Raw genomic sequence first — 13647 nt, 5'->3', positions numbered from 1 at the left:
GCTAATGTTGTTTGACTTGTCCAACAAAGTACATTAAAACTCACTGGTTACACTGTTAGCATGTATGCCAGCATGCGTTTTTGTGTATATAAACTAGCATAATAGCATTGACAAGGCAGTGAGGAACAAATGCATTTCACATATGTAAACAAAAGCCAATTACTTTAGCCAATTACTACTGACAATGTTGTACACACTCATGGTGTCACATCAAAACTAAAATTATCACACCACAGCAAACAGAATAGAATAACTAATAACTAAAATGAATAATTGACACAAAACATGCACTTTAAATGCCATTTACATGATCCCAGCATGCTTTGCAGCACTGAGGACCTCCTTAGTGCCGCAAAGCATGCTGTCCATTACAACTGTCACTTGTGCAAATAGTGCAGATAATCGCCAGTGACGAGTGGCCAGTACTTACAACAGTGTGATCATACAGTGTTTAAACAAAACCATTCTAATGGAAATAATTTTATTCGTAATTAATTTTTACAATTTGTAATGTATTACAAACAAATTTAGTCCCATATAAGCAGTGTCTCCGAACACACCTTGCAGGCTCACCAGCTGTGATGTAAACATGAATGGTGGCTGCTGCAGCACTGAATCAGTTGCCAAATACACTCTGACAAAGGAAGATGCAGAGAATGACGGCTGAACTCCGGCCGAACACATTCAATACGAGCCTTCATATGTTGGGGGATAAAGGTTGTAGCCATCACTTTTTATCCATCACGTGTAGTGTAGTGAGGAAAAAGGTTTTATCCTCCAAATATATGATGGCTCATATATCCTGTCTTCAGCTGGGGTTATGTGTTACAAACTTACATGTCATGGGTGCTTGCCTTGCATTTCATTATAAAAAGCTACCACACATGTGATATTTTTTTTGCATTTTTCTCATCAATTAACCTTCCTCGTTCACATGCCAGCAACCAAGCTTAGGTTCACCTCGAGAATAGTGAACATCTGTACATCTGTGATTCGCAGTATTGCATTTCAATGTGTTTTATCGGGCGCAAAAAAGATTGACTCAAAAATGACCACATCATTTGAGCACAGTTTAGTTGTCATACCTTTTTGCGTGAGTAATCCTGAAATAAGAAGAAAATATTTACTTTTCCCCACAAAGATTGTCAACAATTCATAGAAGCAAAACCAATTTTACACACTGTTACTAGTCACATTTTGATCTAGCATTACTTTTACAGTTCATGAATGTACATGCAATAGGACTGGGATGGCAGTAGTAGTAGTAGTTGTGTGTGCATATATGTGTGTGTACATAAATTGAATCTATGCAAATGTGGCATTTTAAAGAAATGGGGTAAACTCCCCCTTGGGACCAAGTAAGTGTTGTAATTCTTTAAAGTAATTTAAATATTGTATATTTTTTTAAACCTGGCCAGCCTAGGGCTCAGTATTTTCATTGGAAAGTGTGTTCTCATGACAGCAGCGGAGGGAATAAAAATTGTACCAACTACTTATCCTTGGTTTATAGTAGCTGCTCTTGTCACTGCAATTCTGTAATATACATAATAAAGTGTTTGCCCTCACCCCTTGACAATATATCAAAAGAGATCAATGGCCAAAGAATGCTTGTGTAAGAAACTACTAACTCATACAACCACAATTTTACACCATTCAAAAATGGTTCAACCCAGGATTACCCAACAACCGGGCTACTTACCACTACTGGACCATAGGCCATTTGTTACATCACAAAGAGGTCGGGAAATAAACCAAAAAATAAAGTTTTTTGTCTTTCTCAATTATTTATTTTTTTTGTGATGCCTGTGCTGGCCTTAAGTGGTGCTGTGTATAATTGGGAAATGATTTGTACATGGTGAATGACATCAGATCATGAACCGATTCATTCTTTTCACAGTTTAGCTGTACTCAAAAAATGAACAGTGGTTTCATTTGTGTAAATGATTGCCTAATGTGGGAAAAGAGGTGGGTCTTGGGGTTACTGCGCAAATTAAGTGAGAGTGCCAAAGAAGACAAATTCTGATGTCAGGAAACACCTGTGGCGGAAAACCAGCCAGGAAATTCTGTTTTATCATAAGAGGCTGCCTTGTTAGCAGGTACACCTCACAGTTGAGAGGTCATGGGTATTTTCATTTCTGTGCATAATGCACACTCATGTATAATACGCCCTCCAAAGTTGAGCTCAAAATTCTGAAATCCTTTTAGTTTAATTTTAATGGGATTTTAATTAGCTCTTTACGAATTAGCTCATTAGAGGGATAGCCAAAGTTATATAGATGTTTGAGGAGACAAAGTTGGAGAAATCAGACTTTGATGGTTTGCACATATCCAGAGGAGAGAGAGTGACTATATTGCTGGAAGCGTAAAGAGGATGGAGCTGCAACGAAAAAAAGCAGGAGGAAGACCAAAGAGAAGGTGGATGGATGTTGTGAGGGAAGACATGACGGCTGTTCATGTTAGAGGAAGATGGGCTTATATTACATATAAAAATTGTCACTAATACACATTACTTGACAACAGGTTGCTGTGTATCTGTAGAATTTAAATATTTCAAAATCAGGTCTGTGTTCACAGTGGCATCTTCCAGTGTAACAACGATTATACTATCAAAAATTTAACATTTTTTGTCAGGAAAGGAAACGTGGAGTCACTCTGCAATAATGAATCATCATGACAGGAAAGACATTCTGTCAGTGCCACAAATAGTTCAATAGTGAGCCTTTGAGACCTTCCATAGGAATTGAAGAACGAAGCCATGACAACTGTATATCCATCTTTTCATTTTCCATACAACTTATCCTCACTAGGGTCATGGCCATGCTGGAGTCTATCTCAAGTAAAACTGGGTGAGAGGCAGGGTACACTTTAAACTGGTTGCCAGCTAATCACAGGGCGCATTGAAACAAACAACCATTTGCACTCACATTCACACCTTCAATTCACCTACCATGCATGTTTTTGGGATGTGAAAGCAGAGTACCTGGAGAAAACCCAAGAAAGTGTATGAACATGCAAACGCTACACAGGCGAGCCCAGATTTGACCCAAATCGTCTGAACTGCCCGGCAGATTTGTTAACCAGTTAGTTACCATGCTCCTTGACAATAATACAGCACTGCCAATTTACTTGACGGGGTCTTAATTTAGTCCTGTGTGTCTTGAGCCCACAAAACAGTCTTCGTTTAGTGAAATATAACACTACATTGGAACAGAAACGGACTGTGTAAATGTATTTTTGTACATTTTATTCAACTTGGAGGGTGGTGCTTTCTGATTGAGTGGTCATGATTCTTTATTTTTCTGTAAACTGGTTAACTGAATATTAGTGTAGGCCTACGATGTACGTACTTGCAGAGCAATAAAAGAGGATGTCATGTCGACCATCATAGGAAACTAAAGTGTTGTGTGACATGATGTAGGAGGTATGGGCAATTAATATTAGTCATTAATTCATCCATCCATCCATCCGTACCATCCATCCATCTTCTATCGCTTCTCTGGGTTTAGGTTAGGGTCAGTGGCATGGGCAGAGGCAGCAGTTTTAGCAGGGATACCCAGACTTCCATTTCTCCAGTCAGTTCATCCAGCTCTTTGCAACTGATCCCGAGGCGTTCCCAGGCCAGCCAAGAGACATTGTCTCTCCCGCATGTCCTGGGTTGTCCCAGGGGTCTCTTTCCGGCGGAACATGCCCGGAAAACCTGACCAGGGAGGCGTCCGGGAGGCATCCGATTTTGATGCCCCAGTCTCATCTGGCTCCTCTCAATGCGGAGGAGCATTAACTCAATACTGAGCTCCTTCCCAGATGACCAAGCATCTTACTGACGTCATCATCATCATCAAATCAATATTCTCACCTCAATTGGGTTCAATAGTAATGTCTTTATGTAAAAATAAAAGCAACCCTTCTTTCAGGGTTTATTTAACTTCAAAAAGAAGTCGTGATATAGCTTACAAAGCTGTTTTCCATATTTACATTGAGAAGGTGAGTAATACAATCAGAGCAATCCTTATTTAGATGTAACATAGAAACAAGAAATCTATCCAGCTCCTCCGCTAGGCTAAAAAGACCAATTAGAATAGCTTGAAAAAGGACATTCTAGCCATTTTCAACTCAAGTTAGCCTGCAAACCTGATAAAGGAAATCAAGGATTATCCATCCACTCATCCATTTTCTGAGCCACTTGTCCTCACGAGGGTCACGGAAGTGCTGGAGCCTATCCCAACTGTCATCGGGGAGGAGGCAGGGTACACCCTGAACTGGTTGCCTGCTAATTGCAGGGAACATGGAGACAGACAACAGTCGGACTCACAATCACACGTAGTGGCAAACCAATCAATGCATGTCTTTGGGATGTGGGAGGAAACCGGAGTGCCCGGAGAAAACCCACACAGGCACGGGAAGAACATGCAAACTCCACATAGACAGGGCCAGGATTTGAAACCCGGTCCTCTTAACTGTGAGGCCAATGTCATGACATACAAAACATACTAATCAACAACACCTGCTAATAAGTAAGGCATCATCTGTCAACCAGTCTAGACAAATGCTATAATTTAAATGTAGGCAGGGAAACAGAAAACGCAAGCTTGAAGAATGATTCACTGAAGTCTAAGTGGGCATTGATCTGACTATACAAATGCTAAGTTAGGATGATGAAATAAAGGTCACAATGCAAATGGGGAGTCCAGGAGTCACATGGATGATAGTTGTAATATGTCCACTCTGTCTCCGTGGATGTTTTTTCACTATTTCAGTAAATATAGCAAATGTTCTCTCGCAGGTCAGTGTTTCAGAATGCTCGACCCTTTTAGCCTGTGTACAATAAATATGACCAAGACATTTCTTGTGGTTAAATGAATGTGTTTTTTAGAGGCTGCAGCAAACCCAGACATCATGGATGACAACGGGTTGCAATATTGGTCACACCAAGCTGTTGATGTCCTTTAATGGCTGTCCTTGTGACATCTGACAGAAGTTCTTGCAACAACCCCATCTTTCTGTGAAGGCTTACAGTGAAGAAAAAAAGTATTTGAACACCCTGCTTTATTGCAGGTTCTCCTACTTAGAAATCATAGAGGGGTCTGAAATTTTCATCGTAGGTGCATGTCCACTGTGAGGGAGATAATCCAAAAAGAAAAATCCATAAATCACAATGTATGATTTTTTTAACGATTTATTTGTGTGATACAACAGCAAATGAGTATTTGAACACCTGAGAAAACCAATGTTAATATTTGGTACAGTAGCCTTTATTTGCAATTACAGAGGTCAAAATCAGTCCTGTAGTTGTTCATCGGGTTGGCACACACTGTGGGAGGGATTTCGGCCCACTCCTACACACAGATTATCTCTAGATCAGACAGACTTCTGGGCTGTTGCTGAGAAACACTGAGTTTCAGCTCCCTCCAAAGATTTTCTATTGGGTTTAGGTCTGGAGACTGGGTAAGCCACAACCCATTTTCATTGCTCTGAGTGAGGGAAAGAGGTTGTTCCCTTTGGGATGGAACTCATCATTTGTCTTCCTCCAAACATGGTTTGAGGAATTATGACCAAAATGTTCCATTTTGGTCTCATCTGACCACAAAACCTTCTCCCATGACTCCTTTGTTTGATACAAATGGTCATTGGCAAATTTAAGATGGGCCTTGACATGTGTTGGTTTAAGCAGAGGAACCTTCCATGCCATGCATGATTTCAAACCGGTGGTCCCGGCTCATTTCAGGTCATTGAGCAAGTCCTGTCTTGTAGTTCTGGGCTGATTCCTTTCCTTTCTAAGGATCATTGAGACCCCACGAGGTCATATCTTGCATGGGGCTCCACTCCGATTGAGATTGACCGTCATGTTTAGCTTCTTCCATTGTCTAATGATTGTTCCAACAGTGGACCTTTTTTCACCAAGGTGCTTGGCAAATTCTCCATAGCCCTTTCCAGTCACGTAGAGTATGATTTTGTCTCTGGTGTTTTTGGACAGCTCTTTGGTCTTGGCCATGTTTCTTATTGATTGTATGGGGTGGACAGGTGCCTTTATGCAACTAACAACCTCACAGAGGTGCATCTGATTCAGGATAATGCATGGAGTGGAGGTGGACTTTTAAAGGTGGACTAACAGGTCTTTGAGGGTGAGAATTCTAGCTGATAGACAGGTGCTCAAATACTTATTTGCAGCTGTATCACACAAATAAACCGTTAAAAATTCATATATTGTGATTTCTGGATTTTTCTTTTGAGATTATTTCTGTCACAGTGGACTTGCACCTACGATGAAAATTTCAGACCCCTAGATGATTTGTAGGTGGGAGAACTTGCAATATAGCAGTGTGTTTTTTTTCTTAAATCTATATTGATCCATTCATTTTCTACCGCTTTTCCAGGTCAGATTGTGGGGGCAGAATCTTTATCAGGGACACCCAGACTTCCCTTTCCCCAGCACTTAATGCAGTTCTTCTGGAGGGATACTGGGGTGTTCCTAGGGCAGCCGAGGCATAGTCTCTGCCGTGTGTCCGAGGTCGTCCCTGTGGTCTCTTTTCGGTGGGATGTGTCTCGCAAAACCTCACCAGGGAGGCATCAGGGAGGCATCTGGATCAGATGCCTCAGCTACCTCATCTGGCTTCTCTCAACGCGGGGGAGCAGCGGCTCGACACTGAGCCCAACCCGGATGACCGAGCTTCTCACCCTATCACTAAGGGAGAGCCCGGATACTGTGCTTAGGAAACTCATTTTGGCTGCTTGTATCGGGGATCTTGTTCTTTTGGTCAGAACCCACAGCTCGTGACCATAGGTGAGGGAAGTAATGTCAATCGAAGGGTAAATTGAGAGCTTCACCTTTGAACTTAGTTCCCCCTTTACCACAACAGACCGACACAAAGTCCACATCACTCCAGACACTGCACTGATCCATTCTTCCCCCACTCGTGAACAAGACCCCAAGACCCTCCACTTGGGGCAGGATCTCTTCCCTGACTTGGAGAAGGCACGCCACCCTTTTCTGACTGAGGACCATTGTCTTAGATTTGGAGGTGCCGATTCTCATCCTGGCCGCTTAACACTCGGCTGTGACCCACTCCAGTGAGCATTGGAGATCACGGCTTGATGAAGCAAACAGAACCAAATCATCTGCAAAGAGCTGAAATCCAACTTTTATCAATATTGCTGCTTTCAGACAATCATACATACACGGACGCCACACTGCCTTTTTGACAGCATTTGCCTATTTGGAACATTCGTCAATGGTGACTATATGACGTTTGCCGTTTGGTTAGCTCGAGTTACACGCTACGAAACTGTCTTTGTACTTCTATTTTGTTATTGTTTTGTGTTGTATTGTATTGTGTGTGATTAAATTGTCTTTAATGCAATACAAGTGCTTTGTTATCTTGTGCTGGTTTGACCAAGGGGATTTATTCTAAATTCGTAACATATGCTATAAACTGAGACAAATTATTCCCCCCCACCTATGATTTTTTTTTAATAGCGCTTTACACACCTAACTGTCATTTGGAGCCCACAAAGCTATTGTTCTTTGCACCTGTGCAATCCGTTTTTCACGATGAATCGGGTCTTTTGGAAACGTGTGAAGAATGAATCCATCCTCCCCAAGTGTTCGAGCAAAATCCAGCAACACAAAGAGCCACCATTTTGGCTAACACCCAGAAAAAACGGGTAATTTCTTGCCGGTACAAGAGGTAAAGACACTAGGTGTCAGTGGCTTTTTTCTTCCAATCAAACACCCCCGAGTGTGTAGCTCTGATGCCTTTCAACACAAATGTGTTGTAATTTATTTTTTATTCATTTTTATTCAGGCTTGCTTTGAAAGTAATATGATTTCAGTCATCAAAAATTGTCCACCACCCCACATGAGCTTGGATTTTTTTCAGTCATAAAGTTTATGAGTAACACTCTTTAAAATATGTTGTAAAAGCTCTCGAAGGAGCATGATGCACATTGTATTCCTTTATGAGGATATAAATACAAGGGCTCAATCTGAGAGACAGTTTATTGTGAAGTAAAACAAATAAGATTGGGAGAGAAGTGCGTATTATATATTTTATACATTTATTGTGTATATATTTTATATGCGGCAGCAGAGGGTTGGCCTCACAGTCCCGTGGAACGAGGTTCAAATCCCTGCCTCCCCCTGTGCGGAATTTGCATGTTCTCCCCGTGGTTGCGTGGGTTTTCTCCGGGCACTCCGGTTTCCTCCCACATCCCAAAAACATAATTGCATGGGTAAAACTCCTTGAGGGTGTACATTACAAGTTCCAATTGGGTCATCAACTGTCGACCACTTCAAGGGTGTCAATTGCCTTTCACCCGAAGTTAGCTGGGATAGGCTCCAGCACTCCCTCGAACCTTGTAAGGATAAGTGGCTTGGAAAATGGATCAATGGGCATTCCCGCATTTCCCAATGCACAATGAGATATAAACAATGAGATCCATCCATCCATTTTCTTCACCACTTATCCTCACGAGGGTTGCAGGGAGTGGTGGAGCCTATCCAAGCTGTCAACAGCCACGAAGCGGGATACACCCTGAACTGGTTGCCAGCCAATCGCAGGGCACATAGAGACAAACAGCTGCACTCACAATCATACCTAGGGGCAATTTAGAGTGTCCAATTAATGTTGCATGTTTTTGGAATTAGGGAGTGCCCGGAGGAAACCCACACAGGCAGAGGAAGAACATGCAAACTCCACAAAGGTGGGTCTGGGATTGAACTCGGGACCTCAAACTGTGAGGCCAACGCTTTACAATCTGATACACCGTGATCCACAATGAGATATTGTTATTAATTTTGCAGTACAATCTTTGATGTGAGGTTTGAAAGATTTGTCACGCCAAGTGGTGAAAGTGCGGCGATCTTGTAATTGCCAGTTGGCTGGTTACCATGTGTCAAAAGATGAATATGCTTGAAACTATCTGGTGTGTTCTCCTCTTCAAAAAAATAATAAATAAATAAATAAAAAATAAAATAAGAAACAACATGTTGGACCTAAAAATCCTTTTCAACACTATTTGGACAAAACAAAATCCTAAATTTACAGTCATTATTCCAGCCAACAAGAGTTTACAAGACAACACTAAAGATACCCATCCATCCATCCATTCATCCATTCTCAACATCACTTATCTTGTTTAGTGTCAGAGGGTGCTGGAGCCTATCCTAGGTTGTCAGGCACATATAGACATAGACACACTTTCACATTCACGTTCACATCATCACTGAGTGGGAACTGAACCTATGCTGTCCATGCAAAAGTCAGGCGAGTGTATCACTTCAGCATCAGTGCTGAAGATGTCAGAAGGCCAAAATGTTACTGACAGATCATTTGAGGCAACTTAGCTGGTGAGAGTGCTGCTTTTTACTGTGCATGTGATGCCTGATAATAAGGAAAATGCCACATGGACACTTGATTTTAATGAGCAGGTTCCATCGATGTCTACCCCTGCAGGACTACTTCTGTATCCCCTTTTGAGAATCTGTCTGTTCTCTCACCTTTCCACTCCACATGAAGATGTTACGAATTCAATGCTAGTTAGTCAAAATATTTTTAAAGTACAATGTAAGAAAGAGAGAAAATGATAACTATACGGAACTAATCCCTGCAATGCGGTAGTAGTTATATAAACATAAACTCATGCATTGAGAACCATCACAACTACAATTAATTAATTGTGTCATCATTGGTTACTGGTAAGAGCTTCAGCCTTCCAGTTCTGAGGACTGGTGTTCAACTCCCAGCCCCGCCAGTATGGCATTTGCATGTCTCCCCGCGCCTGTGTGAGTTTTCTCCTGGCACTCGAGTTTCCTCTCACATCCCCTAAAACAAGCACTAATTGGAGACTCTAAATTGCCCCAAGGCGTGATAGTGATTGTGAATGGTTGTTTGTCTCCATGTGCCCTGCGATTGGCTGGCAACCACTTCTGGACATACCCGGCCTCCAACACAAAGATAGCTGGGATAGGCATTCCCCTACCTTTGTGAGGATAAGAGGCTCAAATAATGTTTCGATAGATACTTACACTGAAGAAAATCATAGAGCTGGTGTTCACAGGTTGTGGTAATTGTTTTTTTTTTTTTTTTTTTGTCCTTGAATCCCATCAGCATTCTGATTATGGATTCAGGTCAACATGATTGAAGAGGACGTCTTCTGGAAAATTGACTTTAATTGTTTGTATACAAATAGTTATATTTTGGGAGTGTCTGGCCTCCCATCAAGTGAAAGTTAAACAACTAAGTAAATTCAATTTTTAGCTGATTGGTTCTGAAAATGTGTAAATAATGCAAAATTTACAACTGTATTTTGTGGCTTGATGATGTAGTGCTGCCACTATGAGAAAAATAATATAGATGTATATACTATAACTTTAATGTCCCTCATGTTATGCAGCATTTACCAACAGGAAGTAAACATTTTAAGTGTTGTCAAAACCTAGATTTGCCAGATTTTTAGTTTAGTATGGATTTAAAAGGAGCAGCACAGTGGTGCAGCTGGAAAGCATTGGCCTCACAGTTCTGAGGTCCCAGGTTCGATCTTGGCCCTCCCTGTGTGGAGTTTGCATGTTCTCCCCATGCCTGCGTGGGTTTTCTCCGGGCACTCCTGTTTCCTCCCACATCCCAAAAACATGCAACATTAATTGGACAGTCTAAATTGCCCCTAGGTGTGATTGTGAATGTGTCTGTTTGTGTCTATGTGCCCTGCAATTGGGGGGAAACCAATTCAGGGTGTACCTTGCCTCCTGCCCGTTGAAAGCTAGGATAGGCTCCAGCACTCCCGCGACCCTCGTGAGGTTAAGCAGCTAAGACGATGGATGGATGGATTTAAAAGTTTTAGTCAAGTCAAATGTGATGTCTTTTAATGAAAATCTACTTGTAGTTAGTGCAAAAACATTCAATCTTTTCTAAGATTGGAGGACACAGAAAAAGTTTGGAATTGTCTATTTTGATGGAATTGGGTGAAAATAGTGGGAAAAACAAAAGGGCAAGAATGATAGCTGCCGTATTATAAACACATGCTCTAATGTGAGGATGCACAGCAATCTGTGTATTGCAGCATAGATACAGTAAATGAAACAATATTGGTATGTTCCAATGTACGTTGATGCAGTTTGGTGATGAAATGATGAAAGCTATTCTGGGACAAAGGCGCATCTGTTTGATGTTGTGCTTTGGTTTTCACTGTTTATTTTGCATACGCTTGACATGCATTGTGTTGTGTTTCTCACTTTCAAAAAGCTTGGCATGCAGCAGAACTATGGATATTAGATTCATGCAAAAGCATTTATTTTGATCACGATGCAGTACAATGTGGGATCAAGGTTGCCCATGTTATAGAAAATACAACACAAGCTGTGTGATTCCAATTTTGTAGTTTTTGATTATTTTAAATGTGGCCTCCCTCACATAAACATGCAGAATTGCACATATGCCCTTCATAAAGAAACACATTTTCCAGGTCACAGGTTGCTCATGGGAATATGTGCTTCCTTTGAGTCAAGATGGTTCCTTCATTTTCATCACAAAGCTGCACAGATGCCTTCCATATTTGCCAACATTTAGACTGTTCCTTGTAGCATTGCGCTCTGTTGGGGGTCCACTTAACCTTTGAGTATATTGGGGGCACCTGGAATGAACGGCCCATGTGGATCAACATCATGACAGACTCCAAAGTGGAGTAGGATTGTTATAAATGTGTCATTAAACAATGCGGCTAATCCATGGTCCTCACCACCAAATTCTCCAAGAATCTTCATCATAACCAAAAGTTAAAATGATCATCAAAAATGAAAGAGAGGTTTTATTTCTAGATAGTCCATCCATTTTCTTAGGCGCTTATCCTCACAAGGGTCATGGGCAGTGCTGGAGCCTATCCCAGCTGTCAACAGGCATGAGGCAGCGTACACCCCGAACTGGTTTCCAGCCAACCGGAGGGCACAGAGACAAACAGTCGCACTGACAATCACACTTTGGGGCAATTTAGAGTCTCCAATAAATGTTGCATGTTTTTGGGATGTAGGAGTAAACTGGAGTGCCTGGAGAAAACCCACGCAGGCACAGGGATAACATGCAAACTCCACACAGGGTGGGCTGGGATTGAACCCGGGTCCTTAGAACTGTGAAGCCAACACTTTCCAGCTCCACACCTTGCTGCCTATATCACAATATTTCAAGGAAATTTGCAAAGACCAATACATTGAAGATTTTTGCTTGAGATTGTGGCTACGGATAGCTACCCTGAGCGCCCCCCCACCCCCACACCCACCCCACACACACATACACAAAGGACATTTATGAATGGGGGGCGGGGTGATAAGCTGTAGGGTGAGGTAGAGCTGTTCCCCTTTTCTCTGTGGCCAGACCCGGAGGATACTAGTCTCTTACATCATACATATTATTACTTACACTGTACATATTTCGCACATTGGGCATATTAACATCTCATTCAGGGTCCCCTGACGGACTGGAATGAGGCATGATGAGGCCCACGGCGGGCCAGGTACTGGGACATCTGTCCTAGTCTCGGCAATCCTTCTCTACCCTGCTAATCCTCCAGTTTTATTGCATCATACATCCATCAGTGGAAGGAGGGCAGTGTCCAGCTGGGGTGGAAACTTGGCCAAGTGTTCCGGCACTCTGGCCTGCCATGCCTTCCCCACGTGATTACAATACAAGGATTATGGTTGATCTGGTAATCACAGTAATAGGCCAGGGTATCCTCATTTCTCCCTTTTTGACTCCTGTAGCCTGCGTCTCTCCCTTCGGTTGTCAGGCCACAGAGAGAAGGGGGTCTGCCCACCTACCTCCCCTCTTGGGTCCCTGCCTTCCGTTCCCTTCTCCTTGCCCCCTCGCCCTCGCCCATCATTGCTTGTGATGGGAGCTTAACATCGACTCCCTTGGTGAGTTTTGACCATATTCAGGTGGCAGCTGGCTCCTCCGTTGGGCTCTGTTGTTGCTCTAGCTCACCGGGGGTGGTGGAGACGGTAGTGATATGCTCCGCTGGGTAAGTGTGGTTGGGGGATTGTGTAAGTGTGTTTGTGTGTGTCTGTGTGCGTGAGTGCACGTGTTTGTGTGTCTGTGTGGGTGTTTCTAGGAAGGGGGTAGTCCGGTACCCGTGCCCTTCCCTCTGGGACTGGTCAGGGGGCTTCGGTTGGGCTAGGAGATAGCCCTGGGTCTTGGGGAGTGGGTGGCATCCTCCTGGCTGGGGCCCCAGTGGGATGCTGTCACCGACTTGGCCAACCTGGGTGCCGGGACGAAGACGCACCTTTCCTCAATGTAGTTGCTCAAGAACCCCATACACCAGTTGAGTAACATTCATGTTCGTTCATGTTAGTAAAAACATTCTAGGCATTTATTATTAGTGCTGGCCCCACTAATAATAACAGAGGTTATAATAAGAGATCAACTTATCAGTTTTTATTGGTGTTTAGACAATAAAAAACATTGGACTGCATAAGTAGCACTGCCTTGGTCATTTGCAGATCCTGTTCTGTCCTGCCCTTTTTGGTACTCCCTCATCTTGTTCTATTTGTCGCTTGCCCCCCAACAAAAATAAGATTGACTTATGATTGACGATTTGATTGTTGTAAAGTTACTGATTTCGAATATCCAGACTAACTACTGTTCTGCTGTTGTTTGCTCCCCTATTCCC

Source organism: Syngnathoides biaculeatus, chromosome 15 (genome assembly GCF_019802595.1).
Source record: "Syngnathoides biaculeatus isolate LvHL_M chromosome 15, ASM1980259v1, whole genome shotgun sequence".
NCBI lineage: Eukaryota > Metazoa > Chordata > Actinopteri > Syngnathiformes > Syngnathidae > Syngnathoides > Syngnathoides biaculeatus.
This window is presented reverse-complemented; position numbering follows the sequence as displayed.